The sequence below is a fragment of the Grus americana genome, chromosome 1 (genome assembly GCF_028858705.1).
Source record: "Grus americana isolate bGruAme1 chromosome 1, bGruAme1.mat, whole genome shotgun sequence".
Lineage (NCBI taxonomy): Eukaryota > Metazoa > Chordata > Aves > Gruiformes > Gruidae > Grus > Grus americana.
The window spans coordinates 177,807,950-177,820,357 of NC_072852.1; the positions used below are offsets into that span (position 1 = coordinate 177,807,950).

General features: G+C 36.3%; 1 long non-coding RNA gene across 1 annotated transcript in view; it reads right to left on the bottom strand.

The window, feature by feature from the left end:
- Positions 1-428: 428 nt before the first annotated feature.
- LOC129210591 (uncharacterized) overlaps positions 429-12,408 on the bottom strand; it is a 77,688-nt gene continuing 65,708 nt past the window's right edge. The window contains exons 4-5 of the long non-coding RNA XR_008578586.1: positions 3,556-3,637; positions 429-1,332 (exon numbers count right to left, since the gene is read on the bottom strand). This is a non-coding gene — a long non-coding RNA (uncharacterized LOC129210591). The remainder of the gene's footprint in view (positions 1,333-3,555; positions 3,638-12,408) is intronic.

Consider the following 12,408-nt stretch of genomic DNA (forward strand, 5'->3'; position numbering starts at 1 on the left):
CGTATCTGAGAAAACGGTAGACTCTGGTACTTAAGGATTCACCTAGGAGACAAGAGTTCCATTTCCCATTCACAGGCCTGTTTCTGTATTTTGACACATAAAATAGACCAAAACAATCTTATACTTGCCTGTCTCTCTCTTGCCCAGTGAATCTTGAATTCTATGTGTAAAATAGCACAGCTCTAGGCACTGCTTCTACCTGCAGAACTCTTATATCTGGTGTTCTAAGAATATGGTCATGGAAGATGCATGTTGATATTCAGATTGCACATTCTTTGTGGAAGAAATGTTTGATTTTAACAGAAGAATCAAGAAAAATTGCCCTTAAAGAGGCAAATGGCTCAGAGTTTATCTACACAAACAATTGGAACAGATATATCAGTTTTAATGTATTGCTTTATTTCAAGGTAAATCAAGTGCAGGGAACCATCTTTTTTGGTATTAACATAATCTGATAAAAAATTTTGCTCATGAAGGCATAAGGGTCTTATCCTGAACTGAACCATTGCTCAGAGGCAAGAGAACTACGGCAGCTGCTCTTTTTTTTTTTTACCTTTGAGCTTATGTGAAAGATCCAGGGACAGTCTAACTCTTAATTCTTGTCTAGGTAATTACCTCCTAAATAAGTTAATCAGCTTTCTTACCTACTAAAAGAATGCATGAGTAAAAGGCAATTTTTGACACTAACACCTTGACATGAGGAATAATGTAAAGTGACTGATGGAACAACATATATAGCAATAAGCCACTAAGAAGATTCACTTTCCAGTTCTTGCAAATGTGATTTTAGATAATCTGTAGTTGCATTTCTTCAGCTACACTTTTTTTGGCACTACAAAAACTTCTGAAGTACAATTTCTACATCTTTGACAGCTAGTGATGCTATATGCTGTCTTTTGCTGTTAATTATCCAGCATAATTTTCCTGGTATTTTAAGACTATTTACAACTTCCTATTGAATCCTTGTTTCCAGCTACTTTTTCGCTATTTTTGGGTGCTGCATAGCAGTTAAAACAGTCAAAATGTTTACATACAGTGAACTTTATGGGTGATTATCTGAAGGACTGTGTTCCTATCACAAAAGAGCTGATTGCTGCTGTGCTGTACCTTGACTGTACCTTGGCTTGACTCTGAGGGCCACCACTAAGCTGCAGCTGGCACAGCTGGCAGCAGCACACCTGCTAAGCAGAACGGGCTAATGAGAATATCTCACACCAGCATGCTTTTCTTTATGGTAGATAATATAGCTCTTCAGCAGAGGAAAAGTCCTTGTCCCTATCTGCAAAGTCCAAACTCCGTGTGGGTCCGCCACAAGCCTGTTCACTGCTTGCCCTGAAATGAAAGTTCCAGTTAGTATGCAGCATTACATAGTGAAACTCTATTTATTTACCTTCCAAACACTCTTTTTCAATCCTTTGTATGTTTTTTTATAGAATTTTAAACCACAGGCATAGAAACCAAAGCTAAAAGTATGCGTCTCTCGCTACTTTACCTTCATATGTAGAAAATGTTATGAACATTCCCCTCAGGTAGCAAGTACACAGCTGGTCACCATGGATTATGAAAATGGTCGGTGAATATTTGCTCACCTTCATGTGAGGAAGGGTACAACAGTTAAAAATTAGATGACTCCAGCAGACTTTTCCATGTCAGTTGTTGATCAGCTCTAAAGAGCCATGCACTGGCAAAGCCATACCATGTAAAGTGTCACAGCCTTTGGAGAACATGTGTTTTTATAAAGAACCTGTATATTATGTATGGATATATTTTACAAAACAAACACTTTATCAAATATGTATTGAATAAAATGTGTACAGATTTTTCTTTTCTAACAAACAGCTACTGGTTAGCATTTTATTCTCATAAGAAAATAGACTATGGATCTCTAAGATTTCAGTTAACAAATGCTTGGGGCATGATTATGTGATAAAAAAACTTTTCCGATGATTTTTTCACATTAGGACACCCTAAGTATTAGCTATTTACATAAGTTTTGTGTATGTTCCTTATTGTATATAATGATGTCTTATCATTAGTCCTGCATCTAGACTGTTATTAACTAACAAATCCTCCTCATATTGTCACTGAGAATTAACTAGCAGAACAATTTATAATCTTTATGGAAAATGAGACAACATTAGTATTTATGTGTAGAAACTTTGAATTATAGCTGTAGCAAAAGGGTAAATATAATGATTGTGTGAATAGAACTATCCAACATTTCCTTTTACACAATTCACCATAATTAAACAGGCTTTCAGTGTTAATTGCCTGATATTTCACTCACAGATTGATTAGGACACTGTTTTCATGAACACTCTGGAATTTTGCCCGTATCAGCTTCAGATTTTTGTCTTTTATACTTTTTCAGCATTAGAAGGCTCTGAAGAGACAAAGATGGCCACCTTATTGACAGAAGTCAAGGTTTCATAACCTCCAAACTGCATTTTTTTTTCCCCTGATACTCTGTAAAGAGGTAGGGGAAAAGTACAGATTTTAAAGGTTCTTATTAACATACATTAGCTGGCAATTATTGAGTTCAGAATGTCATTCTCTAAAGTCACACTCTGAAATAACTTTGATGCCCTTCAACTTCTTAAATTGTTTAAAATCTGTACAAGTGCTATAAAGCTGATTATTAGTTATTCAATAAATTAGATATTTATTTGAAAATAATACTTTTCTTTCCACAGATCTTTGAACTCTAACAGAACTTATTTGAAATTTAAATATATATATATATATTTTTGTAAGGCTTTTGCTCCACAAAATAGTTTCAGTTTTAGTATTAAAGACAAAGCTAGAAATTGGATGACTTGTAAATAGTTACCCCAACCCTCTATCAAAAGAAAAAAAATTATCTCATGGAGTTCATGGAGCTCTCTGTTGCCTTAGACATTCTTCTCCCTAACCTTTTAAAATATGTAAATACTAATAGTTTTGTAACGTGTTTCAGGAGATTTCTTGTAAAGGTAACAACCTGGACTGAAGAAAATGTAGTTCTTGTATGGTTAGTGTTCCTAAAGTTGTTTTGAATAATTGGAAAAATAGCACTCTGGCTGGAATATAACTATTACTGCATTTGCTTGTACTTAGCAAATTTTAGGACCTGCCATCACCAACATACAGATTGTACATCACTGCATTAGACTAAACAGAAAAACTATCATAGCATTTTCTAAGTGCCTCCTTGAAAAACAGAGGAGCAAATCAGCAATGCAGCAATGATGGTGTAATTTGATAACCAGACAATGCTTACATCAAAGATCCAGGTTGGATACAGATTTCTGAAGTTACCAAGTTAGATCAGTTATTTCACTTAATTAATCATTTCAGTTCAAGTACCTGAGTAGCTAGTCAGAAAAAGAATATTTAAATGATGCTTCAACCAAAGTTTTTACACAATTTTTTTAATATATGGCACAGAACTGTCATTCCCTGCCAAAGTTTTCTACCATCATATCAAGTTTATTAGTTTATTGAAACAGCGTCAATGGCCATCTTAACTGAGGGATCTGGGAGAACCCCTCTGAACCAATGCCTCCTTGCACGTACCCAGAGGAGGTCAACATTTTACGAATTCCTCTGCTCTTCATTCTCCTCTTTCCCGTGCTGTGGATTACACCAGAGGAGGCTTCTGCACATAGAGGGAACAAAGCAGCCTTAATCAGGTCCAGTTAGACAGTTAGGGAAGAACTTTAGGGTATGCCTCACATCTCACCAGCACCTCCACATGAATCCAGTCAGTATAACATGGTGAAAAACAAAGCAAAAAAAGTCATAACACAGTTATTCCTATGTCTTCAAAAAAATTAAAATAGGAACGGAAACCTGCCAACATTTAGAGAATACCCAAAGACTTCCACTAAAGTTAAATATTTGTAGAAATGCTTTCCAAACTAGAAATAAACTTTGATCCTGAAGGCTTTGGTGAAATACACGAAGTTTTATTTGTAACTCAAGTTTTCCACCTCTCTGTAAGACAGTCTAAAAGGTTTGTTCATACCTGAGATGGGACTTTTAAAAGGTGTCTATGCTATGGTTAATTGAAGCTAAAAATAAGTATCTGTTTCTTTTGTAACCAAGAGTTGGCCTTGCCCTGGGTGAACCAAAGTTTATTGAAAATGAAAATGAGTAATTAACAATGTCTTCTCCCTTATCCCATTATAGAAAACCTTTTATTTCCCAAAGAGGAGAACATAAGCTGCTTTAAACAAAACAGAGCATAGCTGGAGTAATTTGAATTGGAGGCTATGCACAATTGAAGCTGGAGCTAGTTCTGCTTACATTCATTCCCTAAGTGTGTGATGCAAGCTACGAAAACAAAAGATTTTAAAGTGCTCCACCCAGGGTTGTAAGGGAACAATAACAAAGCCACAAGTAAGGCTGTTCAAGATACTGCTTTATAGCACACGACACGAAACACGTACAGGGACAGAGCAGCTTAGTGTTTGAAAAGCGGAGGCTGGTACAAGGTATGCCGCTTTCAGCAGCTCTTTCGAGAGGCTGTTTCATTGGGAACATGCCTGTCACGGTGTGGCAATAAATCCTGATTGCTCCTGCTCGCGAGTTTGAAAGCACACAGAAAGCGTTGCTGAATAGTGATTGTCAGCGGGAGAAAATGAAAATCTAAACGTTACTTTGCTGCGTCTTAGTGCATTCAGTAGGAGCACATAAAGCGTCTGTGTCTGGGCCTTGTTCTGCTTTCTCTGTACTTCAGGCTACTTCCCGCTCACCTATGCTCTCTTCGGGGACAGGAGTGCAGCTTTGCTTACTCTGTTGATGACAGCACACGTTCCCTCTGCTATGTAAGAGCCTATTAGCAAATGGTGTCAGGAGGAATCTGGGCTGTATGGAAATCGATAACAAAGCTTTTCATTGATTACAATGAAGCTGGATTTCATGTTGCAAACCAGAATTTTTACACTTTAGCTTATTGCATTTCTTTTCATTGGCATTCGGGAGCTGAAAGGATTGATCTCATGACACCTTTTATTTTTAATTTACTTATGATGGAAAATTCTTTAATTAAAAGCCCTTCTTTGGCAAAGAAAGAATTGTGGGAACTTATTTATGAAATGAAATCTCTGTGTTTACTATTTGTATACGCCCTGGGTTACTGGAAAAGCAGTTAGGACTTTTCTGAATGTATTAATACATGTTTAATAAATTTAAAATCAGGCTAAGGCCATGCAGCTACAAATACTCTCTTGGTCTTGCTTGCTGTGAACATGTGGAAAGGACATGTGATAAACGCACAAAATTACAACCACCACTGAAATATATCTCTTCCTTTTATTTAGTGTCCTAGAGTGTTTAACGCTCAGTGTCCCAAACACTGCTTCATTCTTTAGAATAAAAGTCACAAATTTTCACCTTTACTGTTTAACTGATGGTGTTAATTTCAATAGGGGAAAAAAAAAAAAGGAATTATATTTATTTAAATGCATTTTAAATAATTCATCTGATCTCTTTGATAAAGAAACAGTAGAATACTACTGGAAAACTAATATTTAGGACTGTTTAGAAGCTGATTTCTTTGTTTGTTTCTTAGCATATTCTAATATTTCACTGAAGATAAAAGAGGTAATTCTGAATTTAAATAGCAATATAAACTTTTGAAATTAACAGTCAAAAGAAGAGCCCAAATACACTCACTCCAGACTATCAAAACAGTGTGTTTCAAGTAACTTGAGTTTTTAAAATGTTATTGTTTCATGCATTTATTAATGTACATAGTAATAAATACTTTTACTTAAAGTATAAAAATTTACATTAACGATCTACTCTGAAATCACTGTTTTTACTCCTTTATTGCTGGTGATAAGCCATTATGATATATTTTATATTCGTAAATGCATTTCAACGTAAGACTGTTCAATTTTAAATATTTGAGCCAAATCTTTTTGAAAATTATTAGACAGGATAATGAAAGGAGCCAGTCTTGATTCTGGGCCTGATCCAAGACCAGGATATTTCCACTGATTCAGTGGCGGGTGCCATCACATATCGGGATGTCTTCTCAACTGATTCTGTCACCTACAAATGAGGTACCTGGTTTGAGTTGGCTACTCCAGATGCTCTTTGTAGTCAACAGAAAGAAAAACAAAAATTTTGGGCTGTGATTCATGTGACCACAGGTGACTCAATGTAAATTTCTTTGCCTATCAGTCCACTGATATTTCAGATGTAGATGTGCAGATTTAAAGATGAACTCTGTTGGGTCAGAAGAATCCTAGACTCAGTACACCTTCCTTTATTGAAGCTATCAAAATGAAGAATGGTGTACAAATGCCACAGGTCTTCATTGCCTCATTAGAAAGGGCAATAGCTTTCACGCCAATGGCCCACATGTGAAGGCACGGAGGGATGCAGCATGGCTGTGAATACCTTGTAGTGAATACAGTGAAGCTCTGAAGACAAGCAGATTTCTATTTCCTAAAATACCAAAGAGACAATAGAGTCCCAGGTTCTTACAGCATTGGCTACAGACACATCATGCTTTGAGGTACACCAGGATGGAAAAGCCTGGCTTTTAGAGCACCATGGAATGAGGACAGATCCTCAAAGGATGAGACAGTCATTTGTGAACAGCTTGGCTCATGTTTAAGGTAATTTCTAGCTCACTGCTAGGAAGTCAGGGAAGGGCTGGAGAAGAATTATTTAGATTTAGCTCATGCTTTTTTCTTCGCCCCTGCCCCCGCCCCCAGAGTGGGACCCATGAATGGTTGAAAATGAGATTTTTTTTTCAATGTGCTAATAATAAACTAGGAAATTTGGGGGACTGTAAAATTTCAGAGTGTGACACACATTTCCAGCCAAATAAGTGCAAAGATCTTAAATACATGTTCTAATCTAACCAAAGATTTTATTTTAGCTTTCCACATTTACAGTAACAGGCACCTTTCACTCAAAGCCAAAGTAATCTTAGACCTTAATAGCTTTTCACTGCAACATGAATCATACTTTCCTTTACTCATCCCCAGCAATGGAAATGTGAATTTGAATTATTGGAATAAAAGAAAATTACAGGTAATTTATGTTTGTTGTAGTCTTGTTTCTGTGATTTTGAGAGAAGATGGCCATAATTTGTAGCCCTGGTAACAGGGACTGCACATCCATTTGTTAAAGCTGACCCAACAAACCACTTGTCCCTCTGGATTTTAGTTGGAGGGGAAAAAAAACAAAAAGAAGGAAAGAAGGAAAGAAGGAAAGAAGGAAAGAAGGAAAGAAGGAAAGAAGGAAAGAAGGAAAGAAGGAAAGAAGGAAAGAAGGAAAGAAGGAAAGAAGGAAAGAAGGAAAGAAGGAAAGAAGGAAAGAAGGAAAGAAGGAAAGAAGGAAAGAAGATGAGATTAACTCATCATTTGGGAATTTTCTCCTTGTTATTGTTTAATTACTAAAGTAGCATTAGAGAATGAAATGTTATAAAATTATTTCATTAATAACTGCTTCTGCTGGAACTATTTTTAATTGTCTCAACCTTAAAGGAAAAAAAATAAAGATTTCCTTTAAAAAATGTTTCTGGAATGTTCAGATGATAGCACCAAAAATCACCATCTATTTAAGAACATACTTGATTTCATCATATGCCTAACATCACCTATTCAGATTGTTACCTAAGAGCTGGTTAAACATTTACTTATAGTTGTGGCAAATCCAGACCAAACAGTGAGAGTAACTGCATATGACCTTAAAAAAAAAAAAAAAAAGAAAAAACAAAACAACCCAAACGAAACCCAACCTACAGAAACCCAACCTACAAAAACCCCAATTTTTTTGTGAAAGATGTGGATCATGACTCTCTGTTCCTACTGCAGTCAATAGAAATCAAAGTTCTTTAAAGCTTACAAGAGGTGCTTAGTAACTTCTAGCATCTTGTCCTTGATTAGCATCAGTTTACAGCTGAAACATTGGTCTGTTAATTTAAATTGATTTGATGTGATGGAGCAGACTGTGTTCTAAATGCTTTTTCCTAAATCACACTCAATTAAATAAAAAGCTTGTGATGTGTTGATGTGATATCAGTGCCCACAAGCTGTAGGGTTTGTCTGTATTATATACATGCTTCTTTTAAAAACAAAATGTCAATCTCTGTACTTCTCTATGTCCTTTGAATACCACTGTTGAAAACATAAAACATATCTATCCCCTGAAACATTCCCTTTCTAATGACCACATTCCATTATCCACCTTTTTTATCAGGCATGTTGTTCTGTCTGTGAATGTAGTGTACCTTTTACCCATTACCTCTCTGCATACATCCAATTTCTCAGCCATTTTGCACAAAGTAGTGAATTTCATCCTCAAAGTCCATTTACCACATATTTCTTCAGCTCTTAAATAAAACATTCAGTTACCTAAGCAACTGTCACACCACTGAATTTTGCTAGCCAGAAGAAAATGCATGCACCTATGCACCACCCTCTATACTTTTCTTTTTAGTGGTTTGGGGTTTTTGTTTTTGTTTGTTTTGTTTTGTTTTTTCAGGTAAACAAACAAAACCAAACCCCCTCTACTGATACACAGATTTGTCAAGACTATTTACTTACACTCTGTGTCAGGTCTGGATTGAATCACTGGATCCCATACGTTTCTACATCTCCTAATCCTAGTTAATGGCTGATCATAAATTCCAGAAAACTTTCTTGGACAACCTTCTTTAGTCTAAAATCAAGTTTCATCCTCTTTACATAACAGAACACCATACGATGCTGCTGCTAACACTGTAAAAGCCGTGTATCAGCCTCCTTGAGACACAGCTGTCTAGAAAAATTTGACTTGGAAATTTTTGACAAAAATTTCTGTGCTGCAGCGTAGTTCAGTTTCACAATGGCAACATTCAGGGACAATGCACAGGAAGAGGAAGAACCACTGGCTCAGCTATGTAATTTCTCAAACATGCATACATACTTTCATATTTAAAAAGCAAAGCAGAAATCTATCTAAAACTAAATATCCCAGAAAGCCTTTACCATTCCTGTTCCTTTAGTGGAACAAGAATTCCTTTGAGCGGATTCAGGATTTAGGCTATCTCTTCGAGACAAACAACCCTCTGGCCTTGTTGAACTGCTCCCCAGGCTACTGAAGAAGAAACTTCCCTGTTTGCACAGAGAACTTTCCCCTTTTAAAACAGCCTGTAACTCCTTTCAACCCCCTGCGCTTATGCTGCAAATTTTCCAGTTCTGACATCAACATGCACCCTTTCAGCTTCTGGGCAGAGAGTTGTTCAAAGTCAATGGCCCCGCTGCTAGCAAGCCCATTGATCCACTGGTGTAGAGCCATTAAGTGTTGATGGCCCTTGATTGCTCTATCAAAGCTTCCCAGCTATAGTCTCTTCACTATGTGTCAACCTCCTGCTTTAAAATGAATGCTCTAAGCTGCACTTAATGTTACCTTCAAAATGAAGCGTAAAACACAACAGCGTATTCACAAAACACAAATGGGAATTATACAGTGACAGCGACATAACCCCAAACCCTCACCACTGTTCTTGCGAATTAAAAGAACGTCAATTACTATTTTCGGCAATTAAGACTTCAAAAGCTAACAAAGAAAAAGTGAAGAGCAGAGTTTGAAAGACCACCGCAAGTGTGAGAATGGAAAAAGAAAAGTGCATCTCTGAGAAAATGGATGGATAATAGTGCTCTGACTTCATAGCAAAAAGGACAATCTGTTACTGAGGCTGAGCTAAATGAGGGGCTATAAGAATCTTAAGTATTGTCAATCATGTGACCGAACTATCCTAAGGAGTCGAGTTTTATATAAGACTTTTAATGAGCTCAGTTCGACTCGCTCTTTGGCACAGTGCATGTGCTTACTGATAATTTGCACACTAAATCAATGAGTAAATTCTCGTAATAAATTATTGATTTCTTTCATCCCATTTCACCCAGTCAGGCATATAATTACTCACAGTTCTGCAAAAACACGGACTTGTTAAAATCCAAATATGTATGTAATCACCAGTGTTTCTCAGATTAGTTTTAATCTGTTAACTAATAGCATGCAGATTGATATTCCAACTCAGACAACCTTCTCTTCATTGGAATTACAGACATATATTGAAACAGCAAACGGATTTTATATTTTATCCTCTAAATAGATGCCAGATGCTCAGCTGGTGTCACCTGGTATAGCTCTATTAAAGGCAATGTCAATGTGTAGCAGCTGGTCCATGTGACTACATGTCTAGGTGAAAGTGAAATTCTGTTATTTGTACACAGAGTTCTTTGTTCCACTTACTTGATTCTTCTTTAATGATAGCAAATTAGAGTCAGCTGCATATGTTGTTTTGGTTTAAAAATAAAATGTACAGCCTAATGTTGCCTTTATATTTGTCAAAAGAGCTACATTTCCAAACAATACCCAGAAAGGGACAGTTATTCCCCCATGAGAAGGAGAAGCAGTTTTGAACTAAGTTCAAAAGCCAAATGAAAAGAAAAAAAAAGAACAAAAAGAAAAAAAAAAAGGTTGCAGGGGAGAGCACAGGGAACTCTAGAAGGACTAAAATTCAAAAGTGGAAAAATTAGTGCAAAAAGAATTTCAGTAACGAGCAATTGCAGTTATAATGAGCTGCAATCTCAGATGTTTCCATACACTATTTTTTTCTTCTCTGTTTTCAAGAATGACATGAATATATACAATAGACCAGTCTATCCCAGTCCTATATATGAGTTTTAGTAGGTAGCTTCTTGTTACTGCTTTGCAGTTGTTGTTTTCAAGCTGCTTTTATGTCTCATTTTGATATGCAAATAACAGAGGCTCAAATGTTAAATCACCTACCAAATAACATGACAATCTTATTTCATTCTACCTTTCAAAACATTCTTTTTCTGGTTTTGCTTTTTAAAGGAAAAAAAAGCTCTTCTATTCAGATGAGAAATAGGGCTCCAAACTAGGCTATGTAAACTAATGGGATAATTCTGAGATTAAACCAAGCCAAGAATTTAAAAACTTTTTTTTTTTTTTAACAATATTTTGGTAAACAGGTTTTTGCAAAGGCATAATTATAAATGGAATATATATATGCATGCACACACACAACCGAGTGATATAAACAGTGTAAGACTGCACTGAGACAAAGCCTTCCTCAGAGTTTAAAAGGGCTAAGTCTCCTCAGTAGAATTTTCCTTCCCCTCACTTTTAAGCTATTGTTTACATATACATGCAGAGATTTATGATAATGCATTTGCAAGTGTTGTGGCCAGCCAGGAAGAGTAAAGTAAATGCATCTGTTACCTACTCATATGAAGAAATACCATAGGAGTGAATGCCTGATAAGCGGAGAATCCCTATACCACAGTGTGAGAAACTACCCCTGAAATAAGGATGGAGTGCAAGCAAAAAAGCTTTCACAGCACAGTATCAGCTGAAGTGCTGCTGGGAGAACCTCTTGAAAAACACTCTCAATATTTCTTTCAATGAATAGTTCCACCAATGGAGGTAACAGAAGTCACCAAGATGTGGTGGCACAGTCACAGGCCAACCTACCTGTGACTATATCTATTCCATATATATATCTGTGTATATATATATGACTATATATATTCCACCCAGGAAATTCCATAACAGTATATGCCAAAAAATCATGTTCCCACAGCAGTTTTATGTTGCCCTTTCTTTTTTAAAAGAGAACTGGACAATACATTCTGCCCAAAAGAACTTCTATTTGAGTAACTAGGCAACAGAGGCAGACTAGTTATCAATTATGTCACAATTTGCCAGTAATCAGCACCAATGACATCAAGGTTTCCTTCTTGTCCTTGAGTAGTTCACATACCACAGCATGCTAATAGCTGGCAAGTACTAAGGGCTTTCCTTTATAAGTAGGTGAATAACTGCAGTGGCTCAAAGAAAGTCAGAGGCAATATTAAACAGGAAATAATTAGCCTTGGTAGAGCAACATTAACATAAACAAATCAAAACAAGCAAAGTCCAGCCACCTCTGAAAAGAATCCTGGGAGATACTTGAAAGCACTCAGCAAACCAGCTGTGTGGACAGAAAAGGAAGACTAATACTTTATTCAATTAAAATTAGCAGATGAACTTCAGGGGGAAGAAAGCAATTACTTGATTTGGAATTTGGCTCGGCCACACCCCAGTTATGTGACAGCGGTATAGATCTTCTGTAGCAAACTTACTCTTACGATTCACACAGCTGTAGTGGGATTATGGTATCTGCTTATAATTTTTGTGGGTACTTTAGAGACTATTCCAATGCTGAAATTGCAAAGCAAGTTGAAGATCAGTACATTAAAATTTTATGAAAGTGGATCAAAAAGATTATTTTAAAAGTTCTTCTGGGAAATGTTTATTTGTACATTGAACATTACAATATAAATTACTGTTAGTGAGTTAAAGGTTCTAAACAAAGAGCATACGAAATGCTCAAAAAGAATCCATTTTCCT